This window comes from Panthera onca, chromosome C2, assembly GCF_046562875.1.
Source record: "Panthera onca isolate mPanOnc1 chromosome C2, mPanOnc1 haplotype 2, whole genome shotgun sequence".
NCBI classification, from domain to species: Eukaryota; Metazoa; Chordata; class Mammalia; order Carnivora; family Felidae; genus Panthera; species Panthera onca.
In genome coordinates, this window is record NC_138347.1 from 141610759 (window position 1) to 141637866 (window position 27108).

At 42.2% G+C, this 27108-nt stretch overlaps 1 protein-coding gene and 1 pseudogene across 3 annotated transcripts in view; one reads left to right on the top strand and one right to left on the bottom strand.

Annotated features, from left to right (window-relative positions):
• Positions 1-27108, top strand: part of RARB (retinoic acid receptor beta) — a 672606-nt gene that overhangs the window by 190734 nt on the left and 454764 nt on the right. For 2 of the 3 annotated variants that reach the window (XR_009612006.3, XM_060638522.3), the window contains exon 3: positions 211-302. The exons of the other annotated variant lie outside the window; for it this stretch is intronic. The gene's annotated coding sequence lies outside the window, so the exon portion shown is untranslated. The remainder of the gene's footprint in view (positions 1-210; positions 303-27108) is intronic. 3 annotated transcript variants of the gene reach the window in all.
• Positions 20254-23422, bottom strand: LOC132684142 (exosome complex component RRP45-like; annotated as a pseudogene).

Genomic DNA, 27108 nt, shown 5'->3' on the forward strand with positions numbered 1-27108 from the left:
ATTTCACAATTGCCATCAAGATATTGTGAGCTTTTGTAAACAAGTGCTTCATAAAGAGAGAAGGAAGAAGCCTGTGCCGGATGGGTCGATGGCACACAGATAGAATCCTCTGCCTGCCTGTGAGAACAGGTCGAGGATATTGAAACTATGCAAAGGTTTCAATTGAAAGGAGTTGCCATGGAGTCTGATGGTTTTTCCTTCCTTCTGTAGTTTTCTTCCGGCAGGAGTGCCTGTGTACCGTTGGCCGGTGGTTGATTTCAGTGTTGCTAGTGAAGCAGTTTGAGGACCTTGGCAAAGGCGAGGTGAGTAGATGAGTAGTCCACAGAGCATCAGGTATGATGTGCGCCTTTGGAAGTGTCAGGGAACGTGACCCCCCTCCTTCTGGTATTTCCATCCCTGAATCTTCCTGCGTGTTTTATCATAGCTATAGATGAAATGACCCAAAAGTAAGTGTCTTGATGTAGACAAAAATCAGGAAAGACCTTGGTGACTCATGGTCATTGCCCACATTCCTGCTGTCTTCAGCAGGCTTTTAGGAAACGTACCGATTCAGGAGCAGGCAGATTCACAGCAATCATGAAAGATTTGTGCCCAGGAGAAAGCTGTCCTTGAACAAGGGGAAGGAGGTTGAGAACTGAAAATGGTACGAATCTTTTTTTAGTTAATCCTCATGGTACCACTTTCTTGGGATGAAGTAACTTGTCAGTATCGCTCAGCTCAATGAATTGAACGTTGCTACCATAAAGCAAGTCATACCAACTTGAGAAAGGCCAAGGTGTCATAAAGAAAGATCTTCTTTTCTGCCCTTGTGAATGGCAGATCTGAAATTTAAACCCAGGGCAGTCTACCTTAGCCATTTCTACTAGTTCTTTCTGTTTCTGGTAAACTTCATCTGGTCGATAAGATTCCTCTTGTGAGTTGATTTTGTTTGCGTGGAACTGACCATATAATGAGTTGTATTGGGAAGGTTTTGTTTTGTTTTTTTTTTAATTTAAGTAGATTTATTTCTTTTGAGAGAGAAAGAGAGGATGTGAGAGTGTGAGCTGGGGAGGGGAAGGAGACAGGGAGAGAGAGAATCCCGACAGGTTCTGTGCTCATAGCGCAGGTTTGATGCGCAGGCTCGATCTCGCAAACCGTGAGATCATGACCTGAGTCGAAATCAAGAGTCGGACCCTTAAGCGACTGGGTGAGCCACCCAGGCACCCTGGAAAGGTTTCTGAAGCTGAATCCAGGTCATTGATCTATTGCCGTGTATTCTAAGGGCACAGGAACAGGTGGTATGGGGGTTTAGTGGGGACAGATTAGCCACACAAATGCTGTCCCAGGAATGGGTCATCTTTGAGATCCTTTACTGTTCGAGAATTCTGTAAAATATACATTTATTTGAAAATATATCAAAAAGTCTCAGTCTGTGTAATATTATTAGTCAGCAGAGAAATGCAAATTCAGGTCATACTGTGAATGGCTACCTGAATGGCTAAAATGAAAAACACAGATCACACCAAGTTTGAGTTGAGGGTAGGGAGCAACCAAGACTCCCATACAGTGCTGGTGGGAATGTAAGTTGGTACAACCACCTTGGAAAACTGTCAGTACTTACTAAACCTTCTGAACACGCATAGATCTTATGACCCATTGATGCTATAGATAGAAACCTACTAAAAAGCACTAGTGTGTGTGTTCACTAAAAGCATATTACACAAAACTCCTACTGTTCCTAATAACTCAACGCTGGAAAATACCCAAAGGTTCGTTAAGAGTAGAATGGATTGGTGTGCCTGGGTAGCTCAGTTGGTTAAGCGTCCAACTTTGGCTCAGGTCATGGTCTCACAGTTCGTGAGTTCAAGTCTGGTGTCAGGCTGGAGCCTGCTTCACATTCTGTGTCTCCCTCTGTCTCTCTGCCCCTCCCCTGGCTCATGTTCTGTCTCTCTGTCTCTGTCTCTCTTTCAAAAATGAATAAATACTAAAAAAAAAAATTAAAAAAAAAATAAAAAGTAGAATGGAAAAATAAATTGGGGTATATTGACAACAATGGACTATCGTATATGAAGTTCATGTATATAAAAGTAGAAACTGATTCCATCATGTAGATATGCATATGCAAAACTCATCTCCAGTGTTCAGAGTTCGCAGAGTAGCTTCCCTGGTGGCTTGGAGGTAATGACTATAAAGGGAGCTTCTGTTTGTTGGTCGTCTTCTATTTCTTAATCTCAATTGATGGGCATAGGAGCGGTGAAAACTCATTGAGCTTAGAATTTGTGTGCTTTGCCTTAAGCATGTATCATGTCATAGTAAGTTAAAGCATTTTTAAAATACTGAATGAAGAAAATAATCGTTATCATTTCTGCGGGTTTACTCTAAAGGTAGAAGATTTTCATAATGACATTATTTTCAGTGTTAGCGAATTTTTATTTTAGCTCCCTACAGTTTACGCCACATACAAATATCCTGAGTCCCCACAGAGAACCTACACATGCTGGATGTTATTCCTCTCCTACCTAATGAGCTTTAGGATGTGCATCCAGGCTTCTCTGAGACCTACTGTAAAAGAAAAAAAAAAATAAAGACAGTAAAAAGATAGTAAAACAAGTGCTTTGATAGCACTTTTAAAAAATTCATAACAGGTATAAAAAGAAGTGACAGCTGTTTAGTGTATACATGTGCAAAAAAACAGAAAACAAAACAAAAAAAAAAAAAGATTTGTGGTACTGTAAAGGGTATCAGTCATATGTTTTGCCAAGTAAGGCTACATGGGTTCTGATACAATAATCGTAGTTCCTTCTTTGGCCTTGTGAATTATGGATTCAGCTGTTTACAAGCCTCTGTGCATTTGGAGGGAGAGACTAGAAGAATGTGATCACCAGATTTGCACTCCTGAAATTTCTCTAGTATGTCGGTTCAAGCAGCTTCTATTATCTGCCTTGCAGTTGGGATTGCTTCCCATTCCACTGTTTTTACTTGTCAGTCTTTCCTCCCTTCCCCATAGGTTGGCTGGTCTAAATCATAAATGCACATTTGGTGGGACAAGCATTGCTATTCTAAAGCAAATCATACCCACTTTATAAAGTCAATATCGTGAATAGATATCTTCTTTTTATGCATTATCAGTTTTAACGTAATAGGAAAATTAAAGCATGCATTTCCCAAGAATAGAAATCAAATGTAATCTAAATGCAAGCCGCAGGTCGATTGCACAGTAATATTTGGTAGTATGGCTATTACTAATCCCAGCAGGAAAGCAGCACAGATCACTTACACAGTTTACAGTGTGTGCCCCAGAATGACAGCAGTGGAAAGATAACCAGCAAATAGGAAATGTGAGCCCAGGCAGCAGCTTCTGAGAATGAGCTCTTGTGATTCACATCGGCAGAAAAGGTGGTTTGTTTCCCATAAAATGGGGCAGCAGTAAAAAATGGAGACTGTTCCTGATATTCTGCATTTTATCAAATCTAAACCGCCATCTGAGTTTCCTACAGGATTTATCGTTGTGATGTTGCAAAGGACGGCTTCTTAGATAAACCAATGCACAGCAGTGTTCCACCATTTAAAAATTTGCTGTTCCACCTAAGTAAATTTTCCAGCTAACTGAAACACATCCCTTAGGCAGCAGGATTCCCTTCCTTCCCTCCTGCCATTCTTTTTTTTTTTTTTTTTTAACCTTGACCATGTCAGTTGAAAAATATTCACAGGCATATGGTAGCACTTCCCTGCTTTCTTAAACAGAACTTGGGAAACATGACTTTTTGGCCACTTAGTCATCATTATAAACATCAGTTGAGGGGAACAATTATACTGTGATTCCTTCGAAAACTCTAAGGGTGGGTGGAGCTATAGTCTCTCCACCAAATGGTCCCACACTGCAGTTTTTTTGTTTTTTTTTTTTTAATATGGTTTCTGTAGTCCGTCTGCCTCTTTCTTTGCCATCAAGCTATCAGCCGTTTATTGTTTGTTTCTAACCCTGATCTTATTTTTCTTACAGATAAATCTCTTTGTTTTCTTCCTCTAGCCTAATCTGAAGTGCAAGAGAATCAACTAGGCTCATTTTTGCCTCGTGCAAAGCGTAGAGAGGTTCTGCGTGAAGACCCGGCGAGGTCTTTTGCAAGTAAATATATGTAATATGCTAAGATCTCACGCCACACAGTTCCGAACAGTTTGACAAAAGCTTAATAAATATTAGCTGCCATGATTATTTTAGTATATAATATAATTATTAAAAATCATGTGCATATCGGTTAAGGGTACATGAAGCAGTGAATGCACTCAGCCATGAAATGGCTCAGTCACAATAGAGGTTTATTTCTCAAGTACAGAAAAGCCCAGGATCGGGGTGGAGGTCACTAGCGGTTACCTTCCACAAGACGATTCACCTATCCAGGCATCTTCTGACTTGAGTCTCTTCCATCTTCTAAAGTTCAGATGTCCTTGGAATCCACCCAGAGAAAGAGGAAGAGATGAAGGCAGGAGGGTTTTCTGGGCCAAATAAGGAAGTACCACACAGCACTCCCCCTCACAACCGATTGGCTGGGACTCGGTCATGTGGCCACACCTAACTGCAAGGGAGCCTGGGTCTGATTTAGTGCCCAGGAAGAGGGGGAGAATGGGGTGTGCGTGTGTGTGTGTGTGTGTGTGTGTGTGTTTATTTTAGAGCATGCAAGTGGGGGAGGAGCATAAGGTGGGTAGAGAAAGAGAGAGAATATCTTAATCAGGCTGCGTGCTCAGTGCAGAGCTGGATGCAGGGCTCGATCCCACGACCCTGGGATCTTGACCTGAGCCAAAACCAAGAGTCCGTTGCTCAAACTACTGAGCCACCCAGGCACCTCCAAGAGTGGTTTCGATGGATTTCAGTCTCTGCTGCTGTAACGTTTTGGTTTTGTTTTTCTACACGGAATGTTGTGCCATTAATTTTAACAGTTTCGAAGCCACTTTTCTTCTCTGCAGTTTTTGCTATGTTCAAGTTGTGAAAGGTTTTAAACATTAACACTGTGTATGAGCTAATGTTAAAATGATTTTTTTTTATAATTAGCTAACTTTAAAACTTTGCTACAACTGGTATCACTTAAAATTAGCTTCCCCATGTCAGTATTATCTCTGCACCTTTTCATTCAAATATTCCCTGCCAGTTTCCAGGTAGCAATTCCATACAGAATGAATCTTCATGTGGAAATCGTGAGCTACAAGGCAAGATCTTGGGCTTTGCCATTATCCAGGCCAAATTTTATCCCTGCATTGCCACGTACACATGGTAGGATCTTGGATATGACACTTAAGCTGGCGAGGTCTCTCATAAGTGTGTGTAATATGCTGAGACCTAACACCAGGCAGTTCCTAACACTTTAATAAAAGCTTAATAAATATTAGCCGCTGTGATTATTTTAGTATAGTTACTGTCATTGTTAAAGACGTGGATATCAGTTAAGGGTGCATGATTTGGTTTGCTTCCCTTCTTGGGAGCCCTACGTCAACCATGCTTCTTCACCCAGGCAGCCCCGGTTTCTCTATTCGCTCCAGTCGATTCCAGCGTGTAGCTTTTCTGGCACTCCCAGAGCCGGTTTCAAAGCCACCAGCACCTGTCAGGCGGAGCCCTCTCCTCAGAGATGTGGGTCCCTTCTTTGAGCTTTAAGTTGTGACAATTCCAACCTCTTCCCTTTGTTTCCCCAGCCTGTGAGTGAAAGCTGATTCCTGTAATTATTACCTATAACACTTCTGTTCCCTTTTTCCCTATTTGGAGAATTTTCAGTTCTCCAGTGTCTGGTTAAAAATGTTTGACATTCAATCTTCTTAAACTATACCAGTATTGTTTTTGTCTCCTGACTGATTTCAGAAGTTCTTGTCGGGACTGGTCTCAGGAACAGACCCCTAAAAATGGGAAGGTAGGAATGACCACGCTCATAGACTGACAGTTGATCGTGTCTAGGCTAAATAAATGTCACCGTGTCTCAGTCTCTGGCTTTCATGGTTGCTGCTCCTGTTGTTAGCTTAAATCACAAAACTAATACATTTATAGCATTCCTTAGTTTTTAAAGGGTATTCGTATGTGTTACGTTATTTAGTCCTTCCTGTCTCTGAGGAACTTCTCAAGTGAGGAGACCCAACTTCTGAGATGCTTGAAACCACTGAGTTAGTAACTGTAAGAGCCAAGGACTCAAAATCAGTTATTTCAATGCTTTTTGTCCTCTACCCTACAAGCTGACTTTTAGAAATGTTTTAAAAGCACCGATGGCTTCATTTAGAGCAAATTTTGTTTTAAATATTAAGCTTTCTTCCAATGAGAGAACACAGCGCCAGTTGACATGGTGAAGGGGAAAAATAATCCAATAAGTTGGCTTCGTTTAGTCATGTAGCTGCAGCCTTAGACGGCTTTAATTATGTCTTGCTCCGGAGGAGAAATAATTTTTGGCTTTTCCCATTTTTAAAAGATATTAAGTTTCAGAATCTCAGGAAGAAGGAGTATTTTCTGTATTGTAACAGTTTAAGTTGATCAAGCATTAGTAGTAAGAATCTGTTCTTAATTACCCAACTCAAATTGAATAATCTCAGCATTGCCCCAGGTATCAAAATCTGTCATCCTCATTTCTCAGGAAAACAATGAGCTGCATTATGTGAAAGACACATAAAGCTCCAAATTTAAGTTTACTTTGACATAAATAGAGTGTGCTTTTACAAATGTGTGCGGATTATGTACATTTTTATGAGTTTGACAGAGAGGAGAACGGTGGAGTGGGGAGAAATTTGTAACATCTTGGCTCTTTTTCCAGCCTCTTGCGTTTTTCCAAAGCTTGGCAGCGTTATTTTCATACCGTTGAAACACTTGTATGGCCATGGCAGCAAGGAAGTCTAGAATACATAACAAATCCATCCTGTTTTTTCAGATGCAAGTAATCATTCCTAATACTGTGTTCACTTCATTTACTGAGATCTATATTTTTATAAAGGCTTTGAGGGAAAAGTTAGTGGCATAATTTTAGGAAGTGCCTCAATTATATTTGAGAGTTAAAACTATATTTAATTTTAGTTGTTAATTACCAGCTGCTATTTTTAAGTTCCCTACCATCTTGTTTTTTTAGGTAAAAAATGTATATGTTTAAGGGGTACACCATCATGATTTTATGTGCATATACATAGTGAAATGATTACTACAGTGAAGCTAATTAACATATCATCTCTTCACATAGTTGCTTTGTTGTTGTCGTGAGAGCACCTGAAATCTTCTAACAAATTTCCAGTATTCAACGCAGGATTAACTCTAGCCATCATGCTCTACGTTAGATCTGTAGACTCGTTCATCCTACATGGCGGCAACTTTGTACCCTTTGACTAATATCTCCTTCCATTTCCACCCTCTCCCCGCCCTCGGCAACCACCGGTTACTCTCTGCTTCTTTGCATTTGACTTTTTTAGGTTCCACTTACAAGTGAGATCACCCAGTATTTTTCTTTCTGTGCCTGCTTTATTTTACTTAGCATGATGCTCCTCAGGTTCATCCATGTTGTTGGAAATGTCAGGATCTCCTGTGCTTAAAAACTGAGCAATTAATAGGTGTTTAATTATGTGGGGACACACACACACACACACACACACACACACACACACATCAATCACAGTTTTTTAGCTCGTCCTCCATCAGGAGCACTCACTTTGTTTCCATAGCTTGGCTATTGAGGCTAATGACAATAGACATGGGGTGCAGATATCTCTTGGAGATACCGATTTCGTTTCCTTTGAATATATACCCAGAAGAAGTTTTGCTGGATCATTCACTAGTTATAGTTTTTGGTTTTTTGAGGAACTCTGTACCGTTCTCTGTAATGCCTGTACCAATTTACATGCCTACCAGCAGTGTTCAAGGGTTCCCTTTTCCCCATATTCTTGTCAACACTTTTATTTTCTTGATAATAGCCATCCAAACGGATGTCAGGTGATACCTCCTTGTGGCTGTGATTTGCATATCCCTGATCACTCTTAGTATATACATATTTTAGCCACCGAAATACTGTTGACACCTGCGGCCATATTTGTTGTGCATGTGGAAATGCTCTCCCTCGTTGCCTAGCAGACTGCTTTTTAATGAAATGCCACGCCCTTTCCTAGGAATTGTCAAAAGCAAACTGACAGCTCAATAATATGTATTGTAATCTGTGTTTCCTAAGTGAAATTATCTCCGTTTCTACCAAAATTTGTGTTCCGTTTTCCTTTCCTTCACTCTGACAACAGATTAAACCTTTGATTTGGATGTGATTTGACAACATGCATCTACTCTGGTGTGGTTTTCTGGTTTAGAATATCACATACACACCACAACCAATGTCTTTGTGTTCGATTATAAACTCCTAGGGGGCAGGAGTCCGCACTTCCGTTTATAACCTAACCCGTCACACCACGGGTATTAGGCAGTTGTTCAGTGTTTGGGTTATGAAAATTATTTTAAATAAAAGGGAAAGCAGGCTCTTATAGAGGCTAACAGTTATTTGGACATAGGTGATCCTAAACCAAAACACATAGTTGAGACCAGCCATGGTTCTGAGCTGGAACTTGGTCATCCTTTCAGTTCACGTATTGCTTGTGAACGACTCCCCACCAGCAGAGGCCGCGTGGTGAGCCTTGCTATTTAAATCATGGTCCACAGGCCAGCAGCCTCAACATCTTTAACCTAGAAGTTTGTTGAAATGCAGATTCCGGAGCCTCAGTTTAGACCTTCTGCATCATTCTGCATTTACGTGATACCCCAAGTGATTTGTACACACTGCAAAGTTTGAGAAGCAGTGATGCTAGAAGACCTGTTGATGTACTTACTGATTTGTAATTTAATATCAGCATCAAGTAAGCATCCTATCTGGAAACATAATCCACTTGAACTATTACCCTGGAGTAGCAACGAGGTTTCTCAAAATCTTAGAAGATAAACATTTACCTTCACTTTGATACAAATATTAAAGAGGTATCTTCTTACATACTAATTTTTCTATCTGTACTGTGGGGCATTAAAAAACTAGCTTTTCCTTTATAAAAACTAATGGTTTTTCTAATCCTGGTGCATTGGAAATTAATGTTCAATGTATGTACTTTATGTTATGCTGAGTCTAATCAACCTCACGATACAAAAACCACAGGGATTATAAAATCTGTGTTCTTTAGATACATCCTCAATTTTTTCTTTCCTGAATATTAGGGTATTTTCTATGTATCTAGTAAATACCTAATTTTTTTTTTTTTTTTTTGGTGTTCTGATAGATATTCAGCATCACTGGAAGCCAGTATTTTTTCATGTGGCTTTGTCCCGACTCACCATTTATTTTAAAACACATCCCGTTATAAAACGATCTGTCACTTGGTTTATTTTTGTTCTGATCTTTTTCTTCTTGTTTCCATTTCTCCCTGATAATTTCCTTGCTTTTGCCCCTTTGTATTTGCATTATCTGAACTGACACAGTCTGGTACCACTGCTTCCAATTAGCTTCTTTCTGCTTTCCCTTCAGGAATTCCTCTTGGACTTGGGCACATTCTGTTCCCAGGTTCTCTTGGGAGACTGATAAGGAAATTAAATTACTGCTGCTGTGATGCATTTCAGCAACACTGTAAATTTCCCAAAAGTCTGCATTTTCATATTGCGTCTATTTTGACAACCCGAAGACCCGATCCTTTCTTTATTTAACAATAAATGTCCAGAGGAATTATTTTTGGCTTGTTTGTTTTCTTATTCAGAGAATACAGTCATCTTTCAAATGCAAGGGCTAAAAAAAAGATAATTACTTTATTTAGTAAAGGAGAAGGAGTTGCATCATTATTCTTTTCTGTACAACTTTCTGGTTATAATTGAACTGTCACTTAATTCATCAAATCCTGCTAATCTCCATCGAATGCTAGTTTCAGGTCCTTGGAATCTTCTCAGCCAGAGACAGACCCAGGGTTTCACAGACAGTCTTGCCACCAAGCTGTGATGGAGACGATGGGTTTAGGAAAGAATTTTGAACTAAAGGCTGTTAAGTGGAACTCTGGCCAGAGAGTTCCCTAGCAACGAGTAGTGGCCACCAAGGCAGGAAGACTAGAGAGTAGAGAGCAGGAAAGTTTGGTTGTATGGGCATTGCCCACTCTCCCTTGGAAAATAGAGGCCGAGAGCATGTGTATATGGGACCATAAGGATAGAAAGGCCTGTCGTGTTCCCCTGGAAATTATTGGTATCGTTCCTGGATTTTATGCGTAAAAGAATTTGTGAAAAGGGGGCGCCTGGGTGGCGCAGTCGGTTAAGCGTCCGACTTCAGCCAGGTCACGATCTCGCGGTCCGTGAGTTCGAGCCCCGCGTCAGGCTCTGGGCTGATGGCTCAGAGCCTGGAGCCTGTTTCCGATTCTGTGTCTCCCTCTCTCTCTGCCCCTTCCCCGTTCATGCTATGTCTCTCTCTGTCCCAAAAATAAATAAAAAACGTTGAAAAAAAAATATTTAAAAAAAAAAAAAAAAAAAAAAAAAAAGAATTTGTGAATTAACCAAAACGTTTGAGTGATTTGAAGATGGTGTGTAAAAAAAATACATTCTTTGTTGGGGCACCTGGCTGGGTCAGTCAGTTGATTGACTTGATTTCGGCTCAGGTCATGATCTCACGCTTCATGGGCTTGAGCCCCATATTGGAGCTTGCTTGGGATCCTCTCTCCCACTCTGCACCTCCCCTGCTGGTGGTGTCTCTCAAAATAAACAAACTTAAAAAGAAAACAAAACGCTTTGTCTACCTACACTCCTACTTAACTAGTTTGCTTTCTTGGGGGTTTTAAAAGCATACATTTGTGTCGTTATTATGTATAAGGAAGGGTGGGGGTTAGGTAAGCAATGACGTGTTTAAGCCAGTTGTGTTTCCAGAGAATCCTATTCCGTCCCCTCCGTCGCTGTGTAGCTGGGAGAAGTGAGAAGTATTACCCTTCATAAGACTTCTGCCTCCTCTGGATCCAAGACAGCTTCTGGTGAAATTCTTCACACCAAAGACCCACGCACCCAAATGGCCGGTTGGAACAATTATCAATTTGGGTTGATTCTATCACGAAGCTACTCTACATGCAAATAATGTAGAGTTTTAACTAGTTTGGAAATGCTCTAAAAGTATCTTTGAGTTAAAATACTTGTCTTAGAGTGAGAATAATCAAGCCTGTTTTAAAAGGATTTTACCTTGTTTCCTGGGATGAGTCTCTAAAGTTGCATTTCACCGATTCTAAGACACACTCCCTTCCCTACCTCACACGCAAATTTTAGTATTCCTAAAATCAAGATACAGCTTTTATTTTATGGCGTCTTACAGGTGTTGTTGGGAGCAGCTGTAACACAATTACCATTCTTGGCATGCGTAAACATGACAGTTATTTGTAGTTGCATGACCAGACAAAAGAACTTGTTCATATTTAAGATAGTCATTTAAGGACCATTGGATGAAAGGGTTAGCTTATTGTCTGACCAAGTTCTGTTGACACTGAGTAAGATCCAAAAAGCTCTAGCATGAAAACTGGCCAAATGGTTGGCAACTTAGAGACAATAACGGCACACTCTTTTTCAGAAATGCGTAGTTACCGGGGCACCTGGGTGACTCACTTGAGCATCTGACTTCAGCTCACATCGTGACCTGATGGCTTGTGAGTTCCAGCCCCACCTTGGGCTCTGTGCTGACAGCTTGGAGCCTGGAGCCTGCTTCAGATTCTGTGTCTCCCTCTCTCTCTCTCTCTCTGCCCCACCCTCGCTCATGCTCGCTCGCTCTCTCACAAATAAACACTAAAAAAAAATGCGCAGTCATCAAAGATTGAATCGAAAAGTGATTCGGAAGGGTTGGACTCTGAGCTCAAAGACATTTTAAGAGGACCTTAACCAGTATATTCAACTCAGGTTTCCATTTGTAGGCAAAAGAATGACACATGATGAAAATAAGTGCCAAATCTGCAAAGAGCCGCTTGAAAGAGTGTAAAATAAAAAACAAGGAGTAAGAAGGGCTTATTTCACCGCTTAATCCGCAGGATTTTTGCTTGTTTTTTAGTAATACATAGAAAACCATGTTACTTACTGTGAATGGCATTTTCAGTCTCTGAAATTCAGTTGTTCGAAAAGGGCAGACAATACCTTGGTGAGCGTGTGTACGTGTGTGAAGATGATTCCTTAATTGTGCTGAATCTGTATTGCAGAAGAAGTCAGTGTTCCTAATTGTGCTTCACATTCTTTAATGTTTCATTTTTGAAGAGAATCATTTCTCTTTAGGGAGAGCCCAGACTCTCTCCCACAGAGATAATTTTGAGAAGTGATTTCTTTTTTCCTCTGTGAGCCTGTTCTGTAGACCACCTGTGTACCTGACACCTTAGTAATGGAGTTGACTTGCTCTGCTGGTTGAGATTTTTCTTGATTGCGAGTTTGCAGAAGTCCCTGAAGGAGAGCACAGAGCATCTCACAGAACTCAGGGCCCGAGATGTAGCAGAGTCCGAGAAATTGGGTCCTAGAGCAACCCAGAAGCCCCCTCTGCGCTTGCTTTAAGTAAGTGAACATTTTAACTAGTTCGGAAATGCCCCATACACATCCTTGAGTTAAAATGTTTGTTTTATCAGAGATCACAGTAATCAGTTTGTCAGAATTTGATGGACGTTATAACCTACGAGATCCTCCTATGTATGAAACAGGAGCATCTCATTAGAATTTATAAACGAGCGACAGTCAAGAATGCAGGAAGGAAAAGAAGTGAAACCAGGTACCTGTTGGACAATCTTAGGTCGACCTACACACTTCAGCCTCAGAATAGAAGTCTGTAAGTCTGTGATATTGCTTGACTTTGTACTATGTGCCCTCCCCCCCCAAAAAAAAGGTGACAGTACAACTTATTTTAACAAAAAGGTATAGACCACTAATGTTATGAGCAAGTTCATACTTGCTGTGCAGGGGGAGCGGGAGGCTACCCAGTGACTTTGGCCGCTAAATCTCTATATTACTTGGTAATTATCTCTCTTCTCTGCTTTCTCTCAGACAACCGAAGTCTTACTTTAAGTCTAAATAACACAGTATCTTTTGAAAAATGGAAAGATCTCTGAAGATGAGCTTTGTCTGTTTGCTCCATTATCCTGGGTGATTTATGGCACCTGAATAAGCAATCAACCCAGGAATGACAGGCTTGTGTGGATTCTTCTTTTCTCCATTTTAAAGTGAAAATATTGGGAGATAGAAAAGGACCAACCAAATATAATGAATTTGTTTTACATTAAGTAAGAGCACTTCTGCAGATTGTTTCATTACATGTGTGGGTCCACTAAAGACCCACTAACCGAGAATCTTACATGGGCATTTTCTGATTTCTCATGTTTAATGGTGATGTAGCTCATTCAGTCAATCAACCAATATTTTTTGAGTGTGCCAGGACCTGGACTAGAGCAGTGAACCAGACAGATGCAGTCCTTGCCCCGTAGCGTAGCAGAGAAAACAAGCTATTCAAGTAGTCACTGCAGCCAAATATAACAAGATATTCTTCCCAAACAATAACTCTTCTGGAAGGCATGTATAAGGCATGTGTAGCACAACATAAGAGTCCAGGAAAACCTCCCCCTTTGTAAGAAACAAAACAAAAACATTTAAATTGAGAACTGAGAACCAAGTAAAAGCCAGGAGTGTGAAATAAGAGTGTTCCAGGCAAAGGGAACAGCATGTGTAAATGCCCAAAAGAGGGAGGGGCGGACCTTGTACTTTTGAGGAAGAGAAAGTCCGTGGGTGGTGTGAAAAAGTGCTCATTTCAGATTCTCCAGGGACTTTTAAGGTCTTTTAAGGCATCGAGACTATATCATAAGCCAATGTAGACTTTCCAGCATAGTTGAAACTCAGAGAATAGGTTGGATAAGGCAGTGGACCAGACATTGCTGATGTAGGGGTGTACTGCCTACACCCCTTCTGCCCCACTGTAGGGGTGAACCTTTGTAGGAGTACGACCAGTTAAGATACTGGAGTGCCCCAGAAGTGAGTTCCTGTTGGCCTGAAGTAGGGTAGTGACAGTGGAGTTATAAGTGAAAGGATTTCAAATAGAATCAACTGTGTGGGCCTGAAGGCCAAGAAAGAGTCAAGCTTAGCTTTCAGGGTTTCATGGTAGCAATTGGATCATTATTGGAACTAGTCACTTTGGCGGGGGGAGGGGGGTTGCATATATGTACACTTCGTTATTCAGAAAATCTTAACTAAAATGCATTACTACAATCTGTTCAGTATCAGAAGAAGAAATAGTTGAGGGGAAGAGAAAATTATCATGAAAAAATGAGATAGAATCAGGGAGACACCCAGCCCATCACTGAAGTCAAGTCTCCTTTGTAGAGAAGGGCCACACATTGGACCCTGAGCCTTTCAGCAGCCCAAGAGAAGGGGCAAAGATGATTCATAGTGTTCATGAGTGAGATGAAACCCGTTGATTGGAGAAGCCCCATTCTGCCTGATATTGAGACCAACGAGAAAGTTCTCCAATAAGTCTTTCTCAAAAGACCTCAAATAGTGTCACAAACAACATCCTCATCAGAAGCAGTGATAACCTTCATCAGCTCTTTACTATGATCTCTCAGTATAGACCAGTGCAAAGGTAATTGAAAATCAATTTTGTGAGAGAAGGGAATACTCCCATCAGATTCAGCCTTACGTGGTTCTGATTGTCACTTCCTGATGATCTGTCCTCAACCCCGGGGCTGGAGTGTTGAGTATTTTTTTCTTACATGGTGTCTGTGGGGTTCCTGAACTTTTATTAAAAAAAAGAGTAAATGTACACCCTGTATAATTTTTTTGGATATCAAAACAGGAAAGAACCTCTTTCTGAGGAATAGACCTGGGTTTGGGGAGTTGTCCAGAGTACATCTTCTCTCAACCAAGTTCCTGAAAGACATTACTGAATCTGTAATGAATTTAAGGTGATATTCTTGGAGAAGTACCTGGAGAACAGCTGCTCTGTTTTGCCAGGAAGTGCTAAGCCATGTGCTTTTTGAGTCCAGCTAGGGATAGAATTAATACCCTCCTGTGGAAGTCAGGGTATTTAACAATGAGATATGCCTCAGTAGAAGGGTACCTGGTTTTGCTTCACTCTGAGCCATAAGAGTGTCCCAGGCAACACAAGATCCTCCCCCGGAAAGTCATTTTGAGTCCATTACAATACAGACAGATGGGAGATGGAGGTCCCAGAGTTCCTTGTTTTAAGGGACAACTTTAATCTTGATTTCAGAAAAATTTTAAAGCAGCTGTAACCAAATGCCCACTTTGGTCATAAAAATGAAAATCTCAGCAAATAGAGTATCCAGAGTATATCAGGCTTTGAGCAGTGTCATTCCCAATACAGACTGAAAAAATTGTAATGCAATTCTTAAAGGATCCGTTAATTTTTTTTAACCAATTCCCCAGCTTCCTTAGGCCTAGGGATAGTAAATATGTACGTTTGTGTTGTTAGTAAAAAATATGGGTAGTTCTAGACTGTGGTCTTATTTCCGTTAGATTTCAGTGTGATAGCTAAATTAGTCGATTGCTAGCAATACCTTGGGTTTGAACTCACTTGAACAAGAAGCTTGGTTCTGCTAAAAGGCCATCTAGGAAGTGTGAGAGGGAGGGGGCTGTTGAGTTTAGTGTTCCGAGGAACATACATTGAAATCACATTTCCTGGGTCCTGATCTGTGCTCCTCCATTTGACTTTGGCAAATTACCTTCTTGTGTCATTTCTCTTAGTTATAAAATAAATATAATAACAGTGTGTACTTTATGACCGTATGGTGAGGAGGAAACAATATATGTAAGAGATTTTAGGACGCTTGGCTATAGACAACGCTCCATAAACTTTGGCTGTTATTACAGGTCTTGGTTGAACTGTATGCACTGACCCGTTCCTTCCACCTATAGCCCAAAGCCAGGCTGTAGGACACGAAGCAAGCTAGAATGATAGGTGTACCTCAGCCCAGCTCCTCTAGTGAGGCAGTGACCGTGAGGACATGTGCTCTCCTGCCATAAGTAAGGGGGTTATCTTCGTATTTGAAGACCTGCTTATTCACTTGGGTATAGCAAGTGGCTAACATAAACATTCAGATACACTTTCTTTCTTTCTTTTTTTAATATAATCTGTTGTCAAATTGGCTAACGTACAGTGTGTGTAAAGTGTGCTCTTGGTTTTTGGGGTAGATTCCCGTGGTCCATCACTTACATACGACACCCAGTGCTCATCCCAACAAATGCCCTCCTCCATGCCCATCAGCCATTTGCCCCTCTCCCCCAACTCCCTATCCACCCTCAGTTTGTTCTATTTGTCTCTTATGGTTTGCCTCCGTCCCTCTCTGTGTGGAACTAATTTTTTCCCTCTTCCCTTCCCCCCATGGTCTTCTGTTAAGTTTCTCAAGATCTACATATGAGTGAAAACATAGGATATCTGTCCTTCTCTGACTGACTGATTTAACTCAGCGTAATACCTTCCAGTTCCATCCATGTTGCTGCAAATGGCATGGTTTCATTCTTTCTCATTGCCAAGTAGTATTCCATTGTATATAAAAGCCACATCTTCTTCATCCCTTCATCAATTGATGGGCACTTAGGCTCTTTCCGTAATTTGGCTGTTGTTGAAAGCGTTGTTATAAACATTGGGACACGTGCCCCTATGAATCAGCACTCCTGTATCCTTTGGATAAATTCCTTGTAGTGCTATTGCTGCGTCATAGGGTAGTTCTAGTTTTGATTTTTTGAGGAACCTCCACACTGTTTTCCAGAGTGGCTGCACCAGTTAGCATTCCCACCAACAGTGCAAGAGGGTTCCCGTTTCTCCACATCCTCGCCAGCATCTGTAGTTTCCTGATTTGTCTATTTTAGCCACTCTGACCAGTGTGAGGTGGTATCTCAGTGTGGTTTTGATTTGTATTTCCCTGATGAGAAGTGATTGAGCATCAGATGTACTTTCTACTAGAACTGAAGATGCTGATGAGCTGGTGCCTGTATTTTATCATTAAAAACTAAAGGAGCATTTGCACTTTTTAAAAGAAGAATCTAGTAAGTAGGTAAATGAGATCACACGAGAGACTTACACAATCAGAAGGCAGAATCGGGGCTGGAGAAAAGCAGAAGTTGTGGTTTGAATGTGGAAGAAAAAGCCTGTTAGACCCCTCCCCACTTTGAGGGATACAGGTATAAAATTCATTCATCACGAAAACTGGTATGCCTACGGTGGGTGTGCAAGGAAGAAAAAATAAAACACGCATGGGTGCAAGGCAAGTCGAGGTCTTATGGTCTGAAATCTTCCAGGAGTTTTTAATACCTATATCAGGGGTGGCAAACCCAAATGACCAGAGGACCCAGACATGTAACCTGAAGAAAGGGGCCAAGCACATGGGAGATTATAAATGGGAACTGACACTCACAATCGGTGTTGGAGAACAATAGTGGTGGTGAGTGGGAACCTGGAGCTTCCATGCTCCTTTTAAAAGAGAGCTACTGGGGCTCCTGGGTGGCTCAGTTGGTTAAGCGTCCAACTTCAGCTCAGGTCACGATCTCACGGTCCGTGAGTTCGAGCCCCGCGTCGGGCTCTGTGCTGACAGCTCGGGGCCTGGAGCCCGTTTCAGATTCTGTGTCTCCCTCTCTCTCTGCCCCTCCCCCGTTCATGCTCTGTCTCTCTCTGTCTCAAAAATAAGTAAACGTTAAAAAAAATTTTTTTTAAAAAAAAATAAAAGAGAGCTACTACTCAGGTATAATTGATGGTTACCATAAGGGAAGGTGGATGGTATATGGCCACGTCTTCCAAGTTGTCAGGAAAGCCTTTTAATATTTTTAATAACTATTTAAAAATATTATCAATTAATCGAAATGTAAGACACTGTGTGGGCCAACATTATTGGCCAAAGTAAAAAACACATCTGTGTGCCCACTTGAGTGTGATTTCTTGAACAGGTAGCTTACCCACTTGACATTGGATGCAGGCTTCCATATGTTAAGTAAAACCCTTTCCAAAACTTCTCAGACAAAAATGGGTCTTGTTGTTCGGGTGTCCTCACAGAATTGGGAGAAATGGGTAAAGACCTAGCCTCTTTTAGGAAGATAAATGATCTAGGAGACTTTCTGAGCAATATGGGCCTCCCTGTCTTGAAGATTTGGATCACAGGTCATAAGCTGTTGCCCTTTGGCCTTCAGTCCAAACTTTACTGAAATTTCGCCACACCCAATCATTTGCTTACTGTCTCGGGCAGCTTTCCCACGGCCACGGCAGAATCTGGTAGTTGCTCCAGAGACCCCACGGCCTGCACAGTCTCAAACATTTACCATCAGGTCCTCTACAGAAGAAGTTGGCTAACCCCTCATCCAAATAAACACATCAACCAGAAGTGGTTATATAATCCCAAACGTACTGTAACAGAAGTACATAGACAGGAATTCATGCACGTGTATCCAAAGTGCTGGGACAGCCTGAAAGAAGGGGAAGGATCAGCCCTTGTGGGAGGTGGTGTGGAAGGCTATCCTGGAAAGGTAATACTTGAGTCTTGAAGGACAGGATAGAGTTTCCCCAAGTGCAGAAGGTAGAGCTTTCAGGCATTACATGTTTGGATCACAGCTAATGATTTAAGCTTGTGAAAGAGAGGAGGAGGCAAAAAAAAGGACTTAACACTTCCAGGAATATGTCAGGGAAGCAACAAAGAATTTTGCTCATGTCCCTTTCAGCTCTCAGAATCACTAGGTCCCTACTTAAGTTTATTTTTAAAATAACTCCTTTGACTCAACTTTAAGAGTCGAAAAGTGACCGAACATCACACAGCTGATCAACATGTGAATGACCCAGTAAAGATAGACAATGAATCTGGTCCATAAGAAAAAAGTCTAACTGAAAAAAAAAATCTAATATTTTTTCAGGGAGCAATGTTGAAAACAGTGAACATTTGATTTTTGCTTTAATGAGATATTAGGATCCAGTTTGTCAAATGCATGTGGATGCGTTCTTCCTAAGAATACTTTGCAAAGAATATATTCTGTGTCTAGTGGTGGTGTGTATTTTCTATTTTAATACGCAGAAGTAATGGATACCTGGTGCTTAGTAAATACTGAATTAATAGAAGCTATTCAAAATCATTTGCATTTATTCATTTCCTAATCATTCCTCAAGATTTGTCTAGGGAACACTCCAGAATTAGAATTTGATAAGAGAGCCAAGGATCAGAGCCCCAGAAGTGTCTGGAGACCATCTGGAGCTTGGCCATGCTCTTTAGAGAGTTACATCCCAGAGGGCATTTGTTCTGTAGTGTTGTTGCTCGTACATTTATGCAGGTCCTAAAAAAGGGAATAGTGTACCAGGTAAACCCATGTCTTATTCTGATTTGGCATGACATTTTCTTAGGTTTGAAGGCCATCCAAGAGTTTAGTCAGTCTACTAGTTAGAATAATGCTGATGGTTGCAATAAAACAGCCCCAAATGCAACTACCACAGATCAGTTTCAACATCGGATCCCACGCTATTCCTTCAGGTGATGGCATCCCATTCCTTCAGGTGATGCCGTGTCTTTGCGAAGCTGGTTTTTCAGAAATTGTTGTGATTTTTAAAAGCCAGTATTGAGCAAAAGTCGAAATGAGGTACCAAGCGAGGTACCAAGTCAACAGATGCACAAATGTCATCAGTAAGTGATTACAGTTGCAGAGGAACAAGGATATTTCTCAACTTATATGCGTTATTCTTTTCAAATGACCAGTAGGTCATGAAGACATGCATATTTAAGTGGTTTTCTTAGCACTGAATAAATATCCTCTTACTAGTTATATGACCAAATATACAACTATGCGTGCTTCGGTTAGCCCGTCTCTTCTCTTCTCTCTTTTTCACTAGCTTTTTACTTGGTGGCTTTTCTGGTTTTGCACTGATGGTTTCTGTTCTTATTTTCTTTGGATTCTTGCCTGGTTCTGAAACGATCGTTTCTTTTGTCTGAGAGTACAGCAGGGGCATCTTGGCTTCCTAGCATTGGAGACTTCTACTTCAGTGTCCCTTTTTATACTGTTAAGCATGATAGCTTCATGGCCGGCACCGCCATTCTCCTCTTCCTTCTCAAAGTTTTCATCATCACCCCAGGCGTCTTCCATTCCCTCTCCGATTTGAGCAGTTCCAGAAGTCCAAAGCACAGGTTTAGAAACCACTTCTTTTTTTTTTTTTTTTTTTTAATTTTTTTACATGTTTATTTTTGAGACAGAGAGAGGCAGCATGAGTGGGGCAGAGAAGGCTCAGCATAGAGCCCCATGCGGGGCTTAAACCCGCAAACCACAGGATCATGACCTGAGCCGAAGTTGGACGCTTAAGTGACTGACTGAGCCACCCAGGCCCGCATAAAAACAACTTCTGAAGGAGGTTCAGCTTCAGCAATAATTTCTTCTGCTTTCTCTTCCACATTAGAGGTATCAATAGCGGCCTTTTCTACTTTAATTTTTTTAATGTCCCTCTCTCTCTCTCTCTCTCTCTCTCTCTCTCTCTCTCTCTCTCTCTCTCTCTCAAAAATAAACAGAGTGTAAGCAGGGGAGGGCAGAGAGAGGGGGAGACACAGAATCTGAAGCAGGCTCCAGGCTCTGAGCTGTCCGCTTCAATCCCGACACAGGGCTCAAACCCAAACTGTGAGATCATGACCTGAACTGAAGTCGGACGCTTAACCAACTGAGCCAACCAGGCGCCCCTGGGGGCCTTTTCTACTTTAAATGCTGTGATTCTTTGATTTCCTCTAGACCCTGCAAAGCCTAACCTTCCACCTTCTTTCTGAACTTTCCAGTCATTCTCCAAAGCCTTCTGTATTAGCTCTGTAATTTCTAGTCCTTTCACACCAGCTATTTTACTGTATCTCAGGAGCTGATGTTTCAGCAGCGTTCTCCCACCACAGGACTGGATAGTACAAACCTCTCGGTGCTTGTTCATGGCAATCACCAGCAAGCCATCCATTACACGTTCGTCTCGTTTATTGGGATCCCCCAATAAATACGTACCTTGCCGGAAGAAAGCAGAACTGGCACCCATGGGCATGCGGTGGATGCTCACGGGTACAGGATCACACTCCTCAGGGGTGCACAGACGTCACTCCTTGGACAGACGTCGGGTCTTCGGAGGTGTCCGAGGCTACAACTGCAGCGATCCTGGCAGCGTCGACCTCACTGCTTTTATTTGCGTTTAGTTTCTTTCATGTTTATTTTTGGGAGAGACAGAGAAAGACTGGGAGTGGGGGGAGGGGCAGAGCGCGAGGGAGACACAGAATCCAAAGCAGGCTCCAGGATCCCAGCTGTCAGCACAGAGCCCGACGCGGGGCTCGATCTCACGAATCATGAGATCGGGATCTGAGCCAAAGTCGGACGCGTACCTGGCTGAGCCACCCAGCTGCCCAACCTAACTGCCTTCAAATGAAATCGTTAGGATTGTTCCTTTCGGTCTAGGGGCACTGTGGAAAGATTACTTCGACCACGTGGGCCGCCGCGAACTATGAGAAGGTTTTGGAACCTCTGTCCTGAGGCATTCTCACAAGTAGCGGAATGCAAGGTCACAGTTGGCTGACGGGTGTGTCCTCGCTGAGGCTTAGGGCAAGGGAAGGGCCAGAGAGGCACTGCCACTCTCTTGAAGGTCTCCATCTGGTACTCTCCTACCCTTGACCCATGTTCTACTAGTGATGTCCTTAAGTGATCATAAGCGGTGGCAGGCTGGGGGATGTTACATAGCTCGCTGACATGATCCAGGCGGCTACGTGAGAGGGGAGGATGAATTTTGGCGGACAGCTAAGTCTCTACAGTTCACTCCTCTACCCACGTGTTGAGCGTTCTCCCTTTCCTGGAGAGAAAAAAAAAAAAAAAAAGCAAAAGTCTTATGACAAGTGTGATTTCTAATGAATACATATGTGGTTCATCCCGTTTTTTGACACAGAGCTCCTAAAACCCTTGGAATTTCCTGAGGATGCGCTTTGGGGCCACACCTCGGTTGCCAGGACAAGTAACCAGGAAGTGGAGGGTTGGAACTTCCATACCCACCCCCTTGACCTCTGGGGAGGGGACGGGGGCTGGAGGCTGAATCACTTGCCAATGACCAATGATATAATCAATCATGCCTATATAATGATGCCTCCACAAAAACCCCAGGAACTGGGTTTGGGGAGCTTCTGAGTGAGCGAACACGTGGAGATTTGGGGAGATCGGGGCCCTCGGGCAGGCCAAGGAAGCTCTGTGCCTTTTCTCTGCACCTGTTTCTCCTGGCTGCTCCTGGGTTGTATCTTTTGTAATCAACCGGTGATCTAGTACGTAAAACAGTTCCTGAGTTCTGTGAGCCACTCTAGCAAGTTAAATCCGAAGAGAGGGACGTCGGGACCTCTAGTCTGTAGTCAGAAGCACAGAGATAACCTGGATTTGGGACAAATGTCCAAAGGTGAGGGAGCAGTCTCCTGAAACCCGATGCCGTGTCGTGTGCACGGTGTCGGAATTGAGCTACACTGCGGGACACCCGACTGGTGGTAGAGAATTGCTTGGTGGTGTGGGGGGGAACCCCCTGTTGACCAACAATAGACAAGAGTGCAAACCGCAAAATCAAATGTGCCCAGTTATTGTGAGGTCTGAGGGACTGGCAGGCAGGAGACCGAGAGCGTACCGAAATTGTCAGTATGCTCCAGAGAGACAAAGGGGGTTAAGGTTATTTCAAGAGAAAAGAGGGAGTGTGTGAGTGGTTTTGAACGAAATGTGGGTAGAGCTGGTATGGCTACAGTTATGCTTATCTATACGTGATCGGTTGCTGGGGCTATTACTAGGCAGAAAGTCCATTTACGTCCATTTTAACATGCAGCAGATGCCTTGGCTTTCAGCTGAGTTCGGCAATGATTCCAAGAATCTTGAGACCGAAGGAAGATGTGCGCAAGCCCCACCTTCACTAGGGCCTCCCGACTCCATATTAAAATGACTCTTTTAGCCACGCCTCCTCTATTTTGAATCTTCTTCCACACACCCCTTCCTCCCCCGCACCTCTTTTGGAATTAGGTATTTCTGCACCCTTGTGAGTCCCCAACAGCTTACCGCATCAAGCTCAAATCCAGAATCTCTGATAACGCCTGGTGGTTTTCATCAGGTGTAGAGCTGGCTGCTCCTGATCTGAGCATCTGTGTAATAAAAGACAAGTTATCCACACAACCCCCCCCCCCCGCCCCAACACACACACACCCATACGCAAGTTACACAATACAGTGGTAACTCAGGGATGGTATAACTGCGTTAACAAATTGCCGTTTAGGTAAAGAAAGAATTGGTCCATAGTGGTAATGTCAGTCTCCTGCACAGGCATTGGGGGCACACTTAAGACCAGGCAGTGGGGGGGGTGGCAGTGGGGGGAGGATTAGCGTGTTTCCACTTCGTGGGTACAACTCTCTTGACCATTATTTTCTGTGGCCTCTGGCTCCATCCACTGACCGGTCCCTTTTTGCCCATTATCTGCCGTCTTTGATCTGAGGAAGGCATTGCGACCATCATCCAGTTGCGTAATCGGGTTTCTCCTCGTGTCTGTCGAGGGCCCGAATCATCACACGCGTTCTCGCAGACTAGTTCTGCGCTTTCTTTGGCAGTATAATTTCCTCAGAATCGTGGTAGGCTTCTCATCTCTTTATGTCCGGTAACTTCTCCTGCCAGTAACTATACCCAGTGTTCTGTGCTAGACCTCTTGCCTCCAGTTTCTTTGTTACCTTGCTCTAACCACGTCACTTTCACATTAACAGTGGTTCTGTTGAGGCCCCTGAAACATGAGACGTTGGTGAGAAAGCCATAACTGTATTCCCCTTTCCAGTCATGTAAATCCAGCACCCAACGGCTAAGCTACTTCCTTCCCTCATATCTCTGTTTGCGAACCAGGAACTTCTCTGAGCTTCTCTCTTTTGTATTCTTTTTTCAGACCCTCAACTGACTGAGCCATCCAGGTGCTCCATTTTTTTTTTTTTTTAGTTTATTTTTGAGAGAGACAGACACTGTGAGTGGGGGAGGGGCAGAGAGAGAGAGAGAGAGAGAGAGAGAGGAAGAGAGAGGATCCCAAGCAGGCTCTGCGCTGTCGGCACAGAGCCCGATGCGGGGCTCGAACTTACGAAGCCATGAGGTCACGACCTGTGCCGAAATCGAGATTCGGACGCTTCATTGACTGAGTCACCCAGGTGCCCCTGAACTCCTCTCTTTCTTGGAACATTCTTGACAGATAGGAGCAAGCCAACACTCACTAATACTCTGGCTCGTTTAGATGGCTCTTCTCACATTTATAGGTTTAGTCTTTGCAAATCCATCTATTCAACCACATCATGTAGGATTTTTTTTTTTTTTTTTTTTTTGGGTCTTTCTACCATCTTTGATGTTGATTTAGTTTTAAGGTTGTTGCTTTACACGACTATGCGAGACGCTTGCTTCCCGTGGCTTTCTCCAGAACTTTCCAAAAAGTCCGTAGCAAACATCTTCTCATAACTTCTTGGCCAGATGTCTCAGTCCTGAACTAATTAGTACCAAGGATAACTTAGAATAATCAGACATCACCCCTTTCGCAGAGGTAAATTCTTCAAACCACGTAACCAGTACTCAGGGACATGTGGGATGAGTATTCAAAACTTAAGTCTGTTATGGCGGTCCCTATACAAGACTTGCGAGAGCTCACAGATCCTAGCATGGTCAGCGTAATGGGCTAAACTGCCTTTCGAAGACTTTCCTAGTTCCAGACCCCTGACTATTTAGTGATGAAATTTGTGGAAAGCTAGGGAATATAAATGAGTATACTTAAGTTTTCCTTTCTTTATTTTCTTTCTTTTTTTTTTTAGCTTTCCTTTCTATTGAGTGTATTCGTTGCCATTCTTTTTAAATCAATACGCTAAGCTCCTTTTAGTAGTGTTGGCAAGCAAGTATATTAATTTGACAAATAGAAGACAAATTCTATCTTTGTTACGCATTTTTACCAGCATCCATTAATCTGTGACCTCTGGTGATATTAGCAATTGTGGGTGGTGTCCTTTAATTTGCTACCTTTCATATTTTCTTTAATGATTGTTATTACTTTTAAAATGAGAAGTACACATAGAAAATTAACAGATATATATTTTTTAAGTTTATGTATTTATTTTGAGAGAGAGGCAGCTGGAGCAGGGGAGAGGCAGAGAGAGAAGGAGAAAGAGACTCCCGAGCAGGCTTCTCACTGTCATTAGGAGCCCAATACAGGGCTCACACTCATGAACCGTGTCATCATGACCTGAGCCAAAAACAAGAGTCGGATGCTTAATTGACTGAGCCACCCAGGCACCTCTCAAATATCTTTTAATTTTTAGGGCTCCTGAGTGGCTCAGTGGGTTAAGTATCCGACTCTTGGTTTTGGCTCAGGTCATGAGCTCATCGTTTCTGAGTTTGAGCCCTGTATCAGGCTCCACACCGACATTGCGGAACCTGCTTGGGATTCTCTGTCTCTCCCTCTCCCTCTCTCCCCTCCCCCACTCACACTGTCTCTGTATCTCAAAAAAAACAAAAAAACAAAAAAAAACTTAAAAGAAAATTCATAGATATTTGAACCTGAAACGGGAATTTTATGGAATGTACGTGAGAGTTTCTGTTCACTACATTTACAGGCCTAGTAGATCTGGGAATTCAAATGAACTGTTGTAGAATTTCTTTTTTTTAACCTTGGGAGCAAAATTGACTGTTTCAGCAATTTTTCTAAATAGTTCTCCCAACCTCTCTGTCTTGTTCCCTGTGAACTGATTAAACTTACCTACTGAAACGTAGCTTTGAGAAGTTTTGAGCTGGAGATAAATTTAGATGGAGGTATTTGCTTTCTCTTTTCACTTGATGGAAGGTTCCCGTTTGTGGCCCATTGGTTGATTTGCCCCTCTTTGGAGTCAGCCCGCCTGCAGCTGTCCTGTAGTCTGCGTATAAACCAGGAACCACTCCACATGGTCACGTTGGAGTGTGCTTTCTCAACAGATCGATCTTTCCAAGTATCTTCTTTGAAATATATTATTCATTTGGCTAAGACAGTAAAAGGCAAATAATTTTAATGGGAGGTTTTGGCATTGCTGAATTACATGTTGGACCTAATTGTTTAGCTTTTAGTAACTGATGAAAATCCCTGACCGAGTAAAGGCACGCAGTTTACTACTGGCTTCCACGTCCAGATTTGAGTGAGAAAAATCAGAAATTAAATATAGCAATAAAAATGTACTAGTATTCCGTAATTGCCGGATGCTTAGGACAGCTGACATTTATGATCTGAGGCCTCAAACGAACGTGTTTGTTCTCTTTCAGGTAAGTGTCCCTAACACACATATGGACCTGGATACACATAGTGTTTCAAGTGAATAAGCGGATGAGTAAGAAACATAAGGAAAGATGAGTTTTCCTAGGGCATCTGAAATAAGGAGGTGGTTACCAATGGGTCAGAGAAGGGATTTGGCAATTAACACCTTCATGGATTCATTCTTCTGTTCATTGGAGAGCGAATGGGACCACTCCTGTTCTTAGGAGAAGTGATCTCATGGGAAGACAGAAAGAAAAAAAAAAGATACAAAAAATGAGAGAATGTATTAAATGCCAAGAAAGACAAGAAATAGGTTCTGTGAGAGAATAACAAGGGGAAATTTTTTCCATTTGGTTGGATGGACAGGAGAGATCTCTCATGAAGAGGGGATATTTAAGCAGTATCACTAGATTCAGATACTTAAAAACGGGGCGGGGGGGGGGGAGACCCAATAAATTTAATACTTCAAAAATAGGACTAAATCTTCATAGTCTTTAGTGTTTTCAATGAAGTTCACTCCTTTATGTCTTTGAAATTGTTAGTGTGGAAACTTCTCAACCAGCACCCCTCAGTAGCTCTGTATGCACATAATTAAAAATCAAAAAGCCTGACTGTTCTATGTGTCCAGTAAATACTTGTTGAATTGACCTTTGAATTCAAAGTCTCTTCAAACTTTGGTTAATAACTTCTGCACACGCCAATACAGAGACATCAGCACCACTGCTCCGGAAAACATCTTGATTGAATTTTGAAACAGATGGCTTTTGCATTCAGTTCTGAGGTGACTTTTTTCCAGGAAGGAAACCCAGATTTCGAGGGAAATGCCCTTGTCAGTGAGGTTCCCCTCAACCCAAGTAAGAAATGAGCTCTATATAAACGATTCCTTTCGCAGTAG